Source organism: Nomascus leucogenys, unplaced genomic scaffold (genome assembly GCF_006542625.1).
Source record: "Nomascus leucogenys isolate Asia unplaced genomic scaffold, Asia_NLE_v1 001087F_55232_qpd_obj, whole genome shotgun sequence".
NCBI lineage: Eukaryota > Metazoa > Chordata > Mammalia > Primates > Hylobatidae > Nomascus > Nomascus leucogenys.
In genome coordinates this window covers 28,354-43,718 of record NW_022096558.1, presented here as the reverse complement: position 1 = coordinate 43,718, position 15,365 = coordinate 28,354, and the positions used below count along the sequence as shown (strand labels likewise).

Here is a 15,365-nt window from a genome sequence, read left to right as displayed (position 1 = left end):
TCTGAAGATAATGCAATGCATATACTAACTGATTAACTCCCTTTAAGTTTTTCCTATATTTGTTGAATAAAATTAATCAATTATATATACAACTTTACATTCTTTCTGCTTACTTCATATTTTGTTGTAAATGTCTCTTATATTGTATCTCTAATAACTTTTTTTTTTTTTTTTTTGAGACGGAATCTTGCTCTGTCGTCCAGGCTGGCCACCTCCTGGGCTCAAGGGTTCTCCTGCTCAGTTCCTGGTAGCTGGACAGGTGCCTGCCCAACGCCTGGCTAGTTTTTGTTTGTTTGTTTGTTTGTTTTTTGTTTTTTTTGTTTGTTTTTTAGTAGAGATGGGATTTCACCATGTTAGCCAGACTGGTTTCAAACTCCTGACCTCGGAGTTTTGTCTCACCCACCCAAATTGCTGGAATTACAGGTATGAGTCACGACACCTGACTCTAATCATTGATTCTAATGATTATAAAATGTTCTCATTGGGGAATATCGACTTCTTTAGTAATTTCTCTTCTCTTAGGCAAGAGGTTATTTTGAAATACTTGCTATTATCATTTTAGAACTCAAGTCTTTTTCAAAGCAGTCTTTCTTTTCCAAATTTGAGACTTTTTCTTAAGAATAATTCAAGAAACGAAAATACTGTGACAAAATATAGAACTTTGTGACTGTTCTTGGACACTTTAGAAATATATAGCTATTAATTTCAAAATATTAATATAATGCACATATTATCAGAAATCCATGGAGAGCATATGCTTCAGTGTACCAGACAGAGCAATGGGCACAACCATGGTGTCATTGTTATGCTACTGTGAGCAGCAGAACAATAGCAAAGGGTTCTATCTAATCATTTCAACATGGGAGCAAACTTTTTATTAGGATTTCTTGCTAATATCAAAATATTCAGCTAAAAAATTTTGTTTCCTGGGAAATGATATAAAATATCAGTAAGCATGATAAAATACACTATCACTATGAAATGCAATAATTACTGTATGAGATAAACAGGGTTTCACAGAAAGATAAAGTCTTTGTTCACAAAGAGATTCTCAGATTATTTGAATGATATTTAATAAACTTAGAGTTGACCCTTGAACACCATGGTGGTTGGGGTGCCGAGACCCATGTAGTCAGAAATCAGCGTATAACGTTTGACTTCCTCAAACTTAGCTATCAATAGCCTACTGTCGACTAGAAGCCTTAATGATAATATTCACAGTTGATTAATGCATATTTTATATGTTATATGTATACTGTATTTTTACACTAAGGTTATCTAAAGGAAAGAAAATGTTATTAAGAAAATCAAAAGAAAAATATATTTAATATTCATTAATGGATACTAAATCTATTAGTGGAAGTGGATCATTATAAGGGTTTTCTCCTCATCATCTTCATGTTGAGTAATCAGAGAAGGAGGAGAAAGAGGAGGGTTGGTCTTGCTGTCTCAGGGGTAGCAGAAGCGAAGAAACTCCAATTGTAAGTGACTCACATAGCTCCAACCAGTGTTATTCAAGGGTCAACAGTATATATAGGTCAAAAGTTTTAAAACTATATTCTCTAATTTTCTAAATAAAATTAAATACATTACATAAAAAAATTAATAGAAAATTTCTTGGAATTTCAGGCAGGTAAATTGGGGCGGGGGTGCTGGAAACTATACTAGATAAACCATTGTACTATTGGATTTCCACTTAGTTCACATATGTGATTAACACACATATGATGAGAGAGGCAGTGCTTAGAGATGTAGCAGAAAAGGTAGCATAGGGTAGTTCAAGATGGGGCCTAGATGCATGGCTGAAGAATCTGTATGGATCATTTACTAATTCAAACATAAAATGAATACTATGAAGAGAAGAGATGAAATGAAATTACATATACATTCTGAAAGAAGTAAAGATTTCCTGATGGAAAAGTAAAACAAATAATATTAAAGACACTCCCAAGCACTAAGAAAGAAATTGGCTCTGCGAGAAAGAGAGAGATATCATCAGCTTAATTATTTATGTTATAAGTCATCTTGATGCTTTTAAAGGTGATATCCTTAAGGATATAACTTACAATACTTTTTTCTTCAAAAATATCAAGTGCCTACTGTGTCTTAATAAGTATTCTAAGCCAATGCAGAAATGAAACAAATGAGACAGATTTTCTTGCACCTAAAGAGCTAATGAGGTCGCAGGGTGAGAAACACAAGTCGACAAGTCAAAATACAACATTGAAAAAGTGAAGCTGGCACAGTGGCTCTGGCCTATAATACCAGCACTTCAGGATTCTGAAGCAGAAGGATCACTTGTGCTTAGCAGTTCAAGACCAGCCTCAGCAACAAAGTGAGAGCCCATCTCTAAGAAAAGAGACAAAATTAGCTGGGTTGTGGCATGTTCCTGTATTCTCAGACACTGGCTTAGATGAGAGGATTGCTTGAAATTGGGAAGTCAAGGCTGCAGTGAGCTGATATGGCACCATGCTTAAGCCTGGATGACAGAGCAAGACCCTGTTTTGAAAAAAAAAAAAAATTGATAGAGAACGCAGTGTGATAAGTGCTTCAGAGAAAAATACAGCAGGAAAGGAAAATAAATAAAGTATCATAGACAAAATTGATTTTTGTTTTGTTTTGTTTTGTTTTTGAGACAGAGTCTCGCTCTGTCGCCCAGGCTGGAGTGCACTCTCGCGATCTCAGCTCACTGCAAGCTCCGCTCCCGGGTTCACGCCATTCTCCTGCCTCAGCCTCCCGAGTAGCTGGGACTACAGGCGACCCACCACAGCCAGGCTAATTTTTTTGTATTATTAGTAAGATGGGGTTTCACCGTGTTAGCCAGGATGGTCTCGATCTCCTGACCTCGTGATCCACCGCCTCAGCCTCCCAAAGTCTGGGATTACAGGCATGAGCCACTGCACCCAGCCCAAAATTGAATTTATAATATCATGGTCAGAAAAGACCTAGTATAGAATATATTTGGGCAGATACCTAAAGGAGGCTAGAAACGAAGGCGCGTGGCTATTTCATGTATTTCAGCTTTTTCCTAGCTTTTTAGGAAGCATAACTACATTAAAATATCTAAATGTAAACTGATTATTTCTCCACACCATATTTGCCCCCATTGTCTATTATGAAGCTTCTGATATAAAGGAGAAGGAATGAGAGTAGAGAAACTGAAGCCAGATCTCAAGGTTGAGAGTAAATTACTTATGATCAGTAAAGTCTCATAATATGTATGGCAATTTAAGCATGGTAGGTGAGTGTTATTCCGTGTGAAATGAATCAAAATCTTACTGGGAATACTGAAAGTAAATATGTCAAGTGTATATGGAGACCAGAGACAAGTGCTCTGCTGCCTTTGGCACAGAGCACAAGCAACACTTTAAAGCTTCATTACTTGTTTCTCATATAAGAGGAGAGGAGAATGTCTGCCTATTGACCTCAACAGCATCCTCCTGCAACTAATATCCTTCATTCCCCTTGTCCCTGAATTCCCTTGACCTGCCCCTCCTTCATTTGATTGGCTCTGTGTACTTGTTAGAATCAGAAGACTGGGGGAACTGTGGCTTCTGAACATGTACGCTAGACTCTACCCATATCCAGCCCTGTGACCCTACAAACATGCTCAACTGAATTCCTCCCATAGAGATACTCTTCCTGCTGAGTTTCTCTCCTCTGCTCCTAGAGCCAAATGGCATCTCCTGTCCTATCCCTGGATGGCTTAACCCAGGAAAATTCCTGGATCCAAGAGGAGTCAGATAAAGGAAGGTGGCCTTGTGGGTGCTGAGATTCTCATAGAGATAAAGGGGATATCCTGAAATCTAGAGTTTCTTCCTTCCCTTTTCCCTCCCTTACAGCTTCTGCTGCTCCTGGGAGCTTTGCTCTATCTCTCATCCAGCTCAGACTGTTGCTGAGCCTGATAGTCTTTGCATAGCCAAGGTGGTTCTTGAAGAACTCTTGTCTGCACGAGGTCTGAGCTGCTTCTCCAGAATCTGCAGCACGGGTTTCCATAACTGCATGAAGATCTGGAGCCACCGGTAACTAGGCAGAGAGTGTTCTCATGTGTCTGACATGGCATGTCACTCCTCTCCATGAGCGGTAGAATAAATGCATTCAGATGAAGCCCTGCCATCATTACTTTGTCAAGTAGAAATGCATTTCAATTTACCTCAGAGCAACATGTCCTACACTACCGTGGCCCAGGGAGATCCCTGAGATGGAGCTTTGTAGACTTTCTCTCCTTTACCCCTTGAGCTGGGATGAGCAATGCAGGTATTATAGGAGGGAATCCTACATCCTGTGGTTGCTGAGAGGCCCTTGAAAGCCTTCATCTGGAGCATGAGGAGCAGGAGAAATGTCCCTTCTGGAGTGGAGGCCGACAGTGTTCTTAGATTAAATTCTTACATTACAATAAAAGTGAATCGCCTGGGCACGGTGGCTCATGCCTGTAATCCAGCACTTTACTAACCACTCCACTAAAAATGCAAAAAAAAAAAAAAAAAAAATTAGCCAGGCATGGCAGTGGGCACCTGTAATCCCAGCTACTTGGGAGGCTGAGGCAGGAGAATTGCTTGAACCTGGGAGGCAGAGGTTGCAGTGAGCCGAGATCACTTCACTGCACTCCAGCCTAGGCAAGGCAATAGAGCAAGACTCCATCCAAAAAAAAAAAAACATTTCTGTTTTGAAAAGACTTAATCATCATCTATCTTAACACCCCCCTATGCCCCCTGAAATGCAGTCAGTTGAAAGAAAGGGGTTGGTCTTCAGAGAGTTATATCAGGACACTTCAAGAGCCAAGCTCATTCTTCTCCAGAACCCACAGAGTGGCTTTGCAACTGGCTTGGAGACTTCCAAAAGCTACGAGCACTGCACGGTGAGGCTCTGATCCCTGAACTGAATTCATCTTATTTGACAGCAGGCTTTGGTGAGAACATAGATATTTTTCTGAGGTAAGCACACGATTTCCAGAGTAGGAGCTACTATTAGGTTACAAACCAAAACAAACAAAATTTGGGGACTTTAATTTATCTGCAAACTTAGATTTTTTATAGATGAAATGATCTCATTTTCTGAGTTTTAAAAACGGCTCCATTTCTTTTTTAAAATTATTCTAAACATAATCCATAGGTTTACAAGCTCCATTTACTTAACCTATTTACAAATTAACATTTTCGTCATCTGACTTGCTACATGTTCCTCAAATTAAGGTTATGATTAACTTTTTACTTAATGTATTTCTAAGTTATTTGTATAGATTGTAAGTGTTTTGCAATAGTTTCCAAATATCTAGTAATTTTTTAATCTCTGTGGTTCTATAAATGGCTTATGGGTGTTGTAATTTATGTGTATAAATGTGTTACATTCTACTGTACTAGTGGTAATGTGCCTGTGTTACAATGTATGGCTATATAAGTAGAGGTGCATGATGATTCGGGCAAACATTTTTTTCTAAAAAATGGTAAAAGTCTCTTCACAAACTTCAGTCTGTCAAAGAAAGCAAGAAATTAGTATTTCTGCAGAAAAGTCTCACTGGCAATCATGCAGAAATGTCAGAAATAGAGGGATCATATATTTATACAGTGTAGAAACCAGGATTTAGGTTTTTCATGTCTTTGTTTCTTTGTTTGCTTTAGACAGGGCCACCCAGGCTGGAGTGCAGTGGTGGAAATAAGACTCACTATTGCCTCTACTTCTCACTTCAAGCAATCATTCAGCCTCATCTCCCAAAGTAGCTGGGACTACAGGCATGGGCCCTCTTGTTTGGCTATTATACATACATACATATTTATAGAGATAGGCCGACCTAGACATTTTGCCATGTCGCCATTCTAGAACTCCTGATCTCAAAACACCCCGCCTGACTTGGCCTCCCAAAAATACTGTGATTTACAGGCTTGAGCCACCTTGCTTGGCCTAGGTTTTTTTTTCCTCTTTTTTTTTTTTTCAAAACATACATTTAAAACTCTGACTTACTGTCTAGTGCCTATTATTATTGCATAATACTTACTCGTTTTCTGACTGCGTGAAAGAGTAATGATAATGCTTCCAAAGAGCTTAGGAAATATTTCTATCCTTTGTGTACTCTCCTACTGTTTATCAATCTTTTTGTAATTTTAATTACCTGTCTTTTAAAAATGTCATAATATTAACCAGTATATCCCCAAATTAACAGACAGTCCAGGAACAGTAAACACGCCAGAAAGTTTTTGTTGATTGAATTAACATAGCAGCCTTGAAAACCGATGATTGTTTGTTTTACCTTGGAGAAGTGCCTTTACCTCGATTTGTCTGTTTTATCTTGGAGAGTAAAGGCTAGCTTTTTCTGATTGGGGTCTAAGTATGAGTTCTGCTCTAACATTTTCAAGCAGGGTCCTTCTGGAAAAGTCACGATGGATGGTTGTTACAGTTAAATAAAAAAGTGAGAGTAGAAGAGCTTAGTTAGCTTGCCTTCTCTAAACCAATCACTGGCAAATAAGAGTGTTACTGATTCTCAGACCATTCAAGACTCAACCCTTGAGTTTACAGGTTGATGAAACCTGTGAAGCCCAAGCAATTTGGTGGACACTAACCCCTCAAAAAATCCGACATTCTTCTATGCAAGAAAATAGAGTTTGGAAAGCTGGCCCTGTGTTGATTGGAGAACAGTCACGTTTTCCTACAGAGGTCGATATCTCTTAGTGCCTTGGTTTTCTATTTTTCCTATCTCTGTCCTTGCAAATTAAAGCCTATTCTTCTCTAGAAAGAAAGGATATTATTCAATCACAACCTGATTCAAACTTTGCTTGGACCTTTGTCTCTCCACGGTAGAAGATTAAATTCTTGTGGTTTTCTTTCCTTAGGAAAGTGGACTCAGACTTCTCACATGCCTTCCAGAAGGAACTCACCTGTGTCATCTGCCTGAACTACCTGGTAGACCCTGCCACTGTCTGCTGTGGGCACAGCTTCTGTAGGCCCTGTCTCTGCCTTTCCTGGGAAGAAGCCTGAAGTCCTACCAACTGCCCTGCATGCAGGGAACCATCACAGAACAAGGACTTCAAAACCAATATTCTTCTGAAGAACTTAGTGACAGTTGTGAGAAAAGCCAGTCTCTGGCAATTCCTGAGCTCTGAGAAACAAATATGTGGGACCACAAGGAAACAAAGAAGATGTTCTCTGACGTGGACAAGAGTCTGCTCTGTTTGCTGTGCTCCACCTCTCAGGAGCACGGGGCTCACAAACACTATCCCGCTGAAGGGGCAGATGAGGGACACCAGGTAAGAGATAGCTCTGCGATCACCTGAAAGCTGGAAGGTGGCAGAGTTAAAGAGATTAGAAGGACGATGAGAATAATCATGGTGATTACTCCATTGTTTACTGAGTGCCAGGTGCTGTTCTAGGTACCAATGATGAAATTTTGAATAAAATATGCAACTCTACCTTCCTTCATGGAGCTTGGACCCAAACAGAGCGTGAACAAGTAAATGTCACTATTATTGACTCTACAGTTCAATGCTAAAGGCATTGAAAAGCCACCAAAACTACTAGCGCAAAGAAACGTATTTTGGAAATATATTTAATATTATTGGACAAACGAGTATGAGAATAGCACACTACAAAATCTGGGGGCTAGCATAGTGGGTTCTGAAGCAGGATGTTTCCCTGAACATTAGTCAGGTTACAGGAAATCTTCATTTTTCAGTTCCCTAAACTGTTCTGCCTTCTGAAACCTCAAACTGAAAAATATCCATTGAGGATGAGCAGTGAAAAATTTGTTTTTCTTTCCCCTTTCTAATGTATTTATGTATTATATCCCTTGCTTGCATATACCACTCAGAGTGTGGAATTTATGGTGTTTCATTTTCTGTTGTTCAAACTCGTAATTCTTTTGCAGGATAAGCTCTTAAAGCAAATGAGGATTTTATGGAAAAAGATTCAAGAAAATCAGAGAAATCTAAATGAGGAGAGAAGAACAGCCTTCCTCTGGAGGGTAAGTATGAGACCGTGAGTCCTCACGACCAGCTTGAGACAGGCATGCTGAGAGCATTTATATTAGCAACTTGAGTTGAAATATTCATATACCAGATTTTGTCATGTGTTTATTCATAGGCTGGAAAACAACCAGACTGTTCAATATAACAGTTGTTCAGGTTTTCTGTAAATGCTTTTCAGATAAATAAAAACAGATATAAATTCTGAAGGACAAGTAGGTGCTTAAAATTAGTAAGTATTTCAGGCAGAGATTTCTGTATAAATGAATTATGTAATATTGATTAAATAGTATATAATTGAGGAATAAAGGCATTTAATGGTGAATATGATGTTGTCCAGGGGCAAAAAAGCAGGTGGGATCAGTAACTTAAGAAATGTGCCTGTGCTGGTGAAATCTGACAGCAAAGGACCCAGATGATGCCAGCTCAAGTAGGAGAAAATGTAACAGGATGAAAAGCTGAGGAGAAGGGACAACAAATGACCGGGGGAGTGAGAGAATAAATATGTCAATATTGAGAGGAGAAACACAATGGAATGGAGATTCAGGTTCTTAGAATGGCAGGGCAATTCAGAGCCTGTGGCTTTTGAGGGAAGAAAGATGGGAGACAGAAAAGAAGTAGTCGGTTTGAGAGATGGGGGTTACATTTTTTACTAAGATCCTTTCCGTGTGATGGCTTCTGATCCTGATTATAATATACTAACAACATCTCTACTTAGAGTGATTGTTTGGGCTGTGAAGTACAAAGGTTTGAGACTACAAACTAATTGAATAACAAAGATTATTTATATTATTGATGACAATTTAACAATCAATAATAAATTTTAGTTGTTTTCTAATGGTATTTCAGATTTAAGAGGACATATATTTAAACATTTAAATCTAAAGGGCTTTTTTGCAGGTGTTCGAGAATTGATGAATTACATAAATTTTGAAGGAAGGTCTTGCTTAACTCATCATCCTGTTTGTAAAGGGTGGAAAATAAAAGAAGGAATGAGGAGGATGAATTTGTGGGTTTTGTGAGGTGGAAGTAGACCTAAGCATTTAGCCTACAAAATCCATGTCCCTACAGAGTGATGTGGTTTTATGGGCACAGATGATCAGGAATTAGTATAGGAAGCTGCATCCAGTTCTCCATAGAGGAGAAAAACAACATTTAGAGAGACTGAACAAGGAATACCAAGAGATTTTTCAGCAACTCCAGAGAAGTTGGATCAACATGGATCAAGAGTAAACACTTGAAAGAAATGTATCAGGAACTAATGGAAATGTGTCATAAACCAGATGTGGAACTGCTCCAGGTAAGAACCGAAAGAAAGCTTTATGGAATTGTGCAACTAGACTTCCATAGAACGTTTTCTACCACAAGCTTCCTCCTCCAGCACATTTCATTCAAACTCTGGAAGAAAAAAATTCATGTGAAAATTCTATTTTTGTTTCCATAGGATAATACAAAGAAATTAGGGAAAAACTAACATTTCCTTCTTCCTCCTTTTGGGAAGTCCTAGGTTTGAAATGCTCTTGATTTGAGCCACATTACCCTTCGGGGACTAGCCCTGAAAAAGACCACATTGTAGACAGCTGCAGCAATGCGCAGTCACTAGTCACACCTTTCTCTCTCACTCTAATTTAGGGTCCTGAATTTATCAGAAATAGATTATGTCAATAGGTCTTACAGGTATAATAAGTGTTAGAGATGAGAATACATTTTAAAACTGTTGCAGTGATAGTATGTGGTAATTCTAAAGTTTTCGAAACCTAAAGAGCAGATCCGCAGAATAGCAACTTTGTTTGTTTGTTTGTTTGTTTGTTTGTTTGTTTTGAGACGGAGTCTTCTGTCATCCAGGCTGAAGTCCAGTGGCCCAATCTCAGCTCACTGCAACTTCTGCCTCCCTGGTTCAAGCGATTCTCCTACCTCAGCCTCCCTAGTATCTGGGAATAAAGGTATGCACCACCGCACACAGCTAATTTTTTTGTATTTTTAGTAGAGATGGGTTTTTGCCATGTTGTCCGGGCTAGTCTGGAACTCCTGACCTCAGGTGATCCATCCACCTTGCCCCCCCAAAGTGCTGGGATTACAGGTGTGAGCAACCTCACCAAACAGGAATAACAACTTTCTAAAGAAGTCTTTTTTTTCTCTCTCTCTCTACAGGATTTGGAAGACATGGTGGCAAGGTATGTTATTGGCCGTCAGTGCAAGCTAGAGCACAAGGCATGCTATGAAAAACATCAAGCTGTTTCCAACAAAGTGAAAACATAATTTACTAACACCACAATGTGTCAGTGTGATTGTGTGGGTGTGTGTGTGTACTCATGTGTTTGTGTTGTATGTTGAATGTTACCTATGCCTTTTATCAGACATTAACCTTTTCTTACTTTTCCAAGTAACTCAGGGGGTTATGTTTTGAAGAGTTCAATGCAGAAGTTGCTAGAATACTATTGCCTCTTTTTAGGATTCAGAATCATAATTAGAGATCAACTATTTGGTGGCAGATAGGGAGAGAGGCATTTATCTTTCAGTGGCAGTAGGTTAGAAATGGAGTGAAGAGTTAGAAAGATTCCCTAAGAGCCAGAAACCCATCCTAGGATTGTGGAGGTACATTGCAATATCAGAAGTGGGTTTGAATGAAGCATTTTCTGTTGGAATCTATTTCTTAAACACAGACATCAGAAACGTAACCAACTCAACCTACTTCCTTGCAGGAGTGAGTCCGTGCTGCTGCACATGCCCCAGCCTGTGAATCCAGAGCTCACTACAGGGCCCATCACTGGGCTGGTGGATAGGTTCAACCGCTTTCTAGGTCAGTGTCACCCTCTTGGTGGGATCCACATGCAATGCCTTCAATTCTGGTTTTCTATGGGCAGCTTTCTCAGTGTAATGATCTTTCATCTAGAAGAAAATAGCCTGTGAATAGGTATTTATATTTATAGTTTCATTGTCATCAAACAGACAAAACTAAATAAAAGATGGTGGAATCAGCCATATAACAAATTTCTTAGAAAAGTAAAACATGCAGAAGGGCCCTTTAGGATGTAGAACCATTCATGTATGGTTCAACCGTGATACAATTTCCTGCATACAATTATTACAAGAAGTATACAGAACTGAATTAATTCAGGACATTTCAATTTCAAATTCAGTGCAGGTAATGACTGATTTGAGTGACAGTGTTTTTTTAAATACGTTTCAGGTGAAGTTTTATAGCATTTATAATTTTAATCATGTGCATTTTAATCAACTAAAGCATACACGAGTAACTTATATAACAATGCAAAAATTGAGAATCTGTGACCGATAGGAACGTGATTTGTTGGTTGATGAGGCCTTAGATAGAACTCCAGGATAGACCATGATAAATCCAGCAGATAAAAGATGTCTGTGCCTGAATCTGGCATGAAAGTCAGATAATTCTTGCAAGGAAGCTGCACTTTTCAGAAGGCAGATTGAGATTTTCTCTTTAAGTATGAATTGACTAGTTTAAGTGGCAGATTATAATATTTCTGGCAAAGTGATAACTTTTTTATTTGGGTCTAAGGATGGCTCCCCACCTCATCTCCTGTCCCAAGCCTCCTGCTCTGCCCTGACAGAGAAGAGACAATGAAGGTTAATTTTATTGCTATGGACTTGGCTGCAGTGCAAGAGCTTCCAGTTTTTCAGTTGCTATGAAAGGTCGCTAACTAGACATAGACATGACCTTCCTCCCCTTTATACTTTTTGAGTTTATAGAAATTGCGATCATTGAAGTTTAGGCGTTTACTTGTGCAGATATCCGAACACTCTTTGATTCCAATATTTTTCCAGACAGAAGTTTCTTTCTAATCTTGACCTGTGTTTTCTAGTGAGAATCTCTTTCTTATCTGAACCTAAGAATTTATAAACTGCTTTTCACTGGAACATTCTCTTTTTTTCCACCGTGGAAATTTCCTTCACTTGGGAAGTAACCAATTACAATATCAGGCTGTTTGAGGATGTGAGAAGTTTGATGTTTAGACCTGAATCTTTGCATTCTGACAGATCTGACAATTTTGCTGCATGGAGAGCCTGGGTCTTCTCCTCTGGCAAACACTACTGGGAGCTGGATGTGGACAACTCTTGGGACTGGGCTCTGGGAGTCCGTACAGACTCCTCGATAAGGAAAGATAGCACAATCGTTAAATCTAAGGACATATTTCTTCTTTTATGTGCCTGCTGTCCTGACCCATATTTCCAGGGATAACCTGGCATATGTAGACACTATGTAAAGCCCACATCCATTAGAAGTTTATAACACTATGTTTTCATGTGACTGTTTTCTTATTTCTGCAGTGCATATATCCTGGGATAATAAAATAACCACTTGGTACATTCCCCTTGTTTGAAGTTCTGAGACAGGTACTCTTTGGTTCTGATGATCTCAACATTGCCCCAACTACAACAAAATCTAAGTGTTTTCTTGATGGCGAGCACTGCCATTCACCCTTCAAAATATTACTGAGAGGTGGATGTTGGGCAGTGTTGGAACTGGGCTGTTGGATTTTGCAATGATTCTTGGACAATGAGAAATGACATTCTGGTTAACTCCAAGAAAATTTTTCTACTTTTTTGTGTCAAGAAGGCTACCGGTGTCATCTAAAGACCTCTTCCCCACTATTATCTCAGTATCCAGAAAGGCATCTAGGCCAGATTGGGGTGTTTCTAGATGATGAATGTGGCATAGTAAGCTTTGTTAATGTGGCCAACAGTTTTCTCATCTGTAGCCTCTCTGGTTCTTTCCCTTACCCTCTTACAACATTGCTTTGCTTTGCTTTGCTTTACACTCAAAGAATCAGAGATAGGTCAGTAACATGACTAAAGGTATCAGAAACACCAACTTCTGAGAATGCCAACCTACTGACTACTTGACATTCTTTATCTTTTTCTATGAAACTTTGTACCATTTTTAAAAGTGTGGAGGTATACATTTGTTTTGATTTTCATTAAACTACTCTCTCTTAGAATACTGGTCATGTCTTTTCTTTTATGCTGTATCTTTTCTTTCCCTTGATTTCCAAGCCAGCCCAGGTAAATGAATACCCGAGTGTGTTTATCCAAACTGATGGGTTAATGCAAGAGCACAGGTTTCTTCCCCCTGAACTGGAATTTTCTTTTCTCTGTTCCACATCTGCTAAGTCCCATTTCAAGTGTAAGTTCCAACATTTCTTCCTGGAATTCTTTCTTTAGCTCCTGGACTAGATTAGGCTATTTGTTTTAAAGACTCAGAAAACCTTACACTTTTCTTTGTAAAACTCACAGTGTAATAGTAGGCATCTTTTCTGCTTCTCAAATTACAAGAAAAGGATTGTGTTTGTACTACACACAGGTATATTCCAAGAAAGTACACAATGCTTAAAATACAACTGATATTCATTAATTGTCTATTTGAATAAAAGAATAAATGCACAAAATAATTGATAAAAACATATGATACAACTGTCTAAAAGGCTACCAAATTTACCCCTGTATTCCTTTTGATTTTGGCTACCGAATGTAACCAAAATCAACAGGGATACTGAGAAATATTATTTAATAAAGTTATAAATTGGACTGCTTATCAAATTGATAGGCTCAGTCAATTTTCTTTAGCTCAGGAACAAACTATCGATGGACACAGATCTTAAGAGAGTGACAATGATACAGATAAAAAGACTGAAAACCTGTAAGATTTTAGTAATTTCACCGATGGCATCCTACAGACAGTTACCTGGGAACATGTCATTACCAGAATAGAAAGTAAGACTCACTTTTTGCTTCAGAAAATACAGAATACTCAGCCTCATTACATTTTAATAAAACTGCAAATTTATTTAGGTATTAGAAGTTTTTAAAATACACGTGCAGTATAATATCCTTATTATCAGAAATACCTATATTTTGATTGTGTTAATTTTGTATGAAGACTTTCCTTAAGTATCGACTGGAAATTGGTTCCAGGACTCCCCACAGATACCAAAATCCTTAGATGCTAATAATCCTCAGATGTCCTTACATAAGATGGGGAAGTATTTGCATGTAGCCTAAGCACATCCTCCAATGTACTTTAATTATCTCTAGATTACTTAAAATACTTAATGCAGTGTAAATGCTATGTAAGTAGTTGTTACACTGTATTATTTAGTGAATAATGACGAGCAAAAAAGTCTGCACATGTTCAGTGAAAAGGTAATCATTCCATTTTTTTCCTGAATTTTTTTAATCCATGATGAGTTGAATCCATGGGTGCAGAACCCATGCACATGGAGGCCCAACTGTATATCAAATATCATATTTAATGGTGTATTTTCTAGTATTTAATCTAATTACTGGCAATATGGCACACAACAAACATATCAAAAGTTTCTGATATGTGTTTTTTGAATTTATTTAAAGCAATCTAGGAATGCCTCCTTTAATGAGGATTGCTGAGAACAAAGTCTAAAAAAGGCCAACTCCATTTATAAAGAGTAACTCTGATCCAAAAGTTTAATGACAGATGGGTTGCGTAATGGGTTATTTCAATGATAGGAGGAATGCAAACATACAATTCTTTAGCCATTTATATTTTAATAGCATTACACTGTTTTAACTATCCTCATCTTGCATATAATCTCATTGTATATTAGAATACTACTATTAGAGCAATAAAGAAGAATGGATAAATACGGTCAGCTTTTTGCTTTTGTTTTGTTTTGTTTTTGAGACAGGCTCTCACTCTGTCGCCCAGGTTGGGTGTACTGTGAGATCACGGCTCACTGCAGCCTCGACCTCCTCAGATCAAGCAATCCTCCAACCTCAGCCTCCCAAATAGCTGGACTACAGGCTGAACTGTCATACCTGAGTAATTTTGTTCTTGCTGTTGCTGGAGAGAGAGGGTCTCACCCTGTTGCCCAGGCTTCTCTCAAGCTCCTAGCTCAAGTTATCCTCCCACCTCGGCCTCTAACAGTGCTGGGACTATAGGCATAAGCCACTATGCCAGGCCTAAATACAGCCAATTCAACTGAAGTTTAAATTATTTGTGTTTCACTCTCTTTCATTATAAGAATAATCTGTGTCTTAAAATGTGTTTTGAACATGAATTACTTTATGATTGCCCCTTCATAAGAATAGTTCTTAATGTTTAAGAATAATTCACAAAAATATGAAAATTCCTTCATAAAAGTGACTTGAATTAATAGAAGGAATACTAGATACAGGCAGTGGATAATCAAATTTTAAGTGAATTATCTTATTCTGTCCTACAATTGTAAGAGAAAGTGATCCTCCCACCTCAGCCTCTCAAAGTACTGGGAATTATAGGTGTGAGCCACCATGCCTGGCATAAATATGGCCAATAATTTAAACTTCAGTTTAATTGGCTGTTCTTATAAGTTTATGAGAGAAATATGTTTCTCTTATAGTTGTGAGGACTGGATGAGATAA

The 15,365-nt window shown here is 38.3% G+C and overlaps 1 pseudogene; it reads left to right on the top strand.

Moving 5' to 3' along the window:
* Positions 1–3,676: 3,676 nt before the first annotated feature.
* LOC115833988 lies at positions 3,677–15,365 on the top strand (annotated as a pseudogene).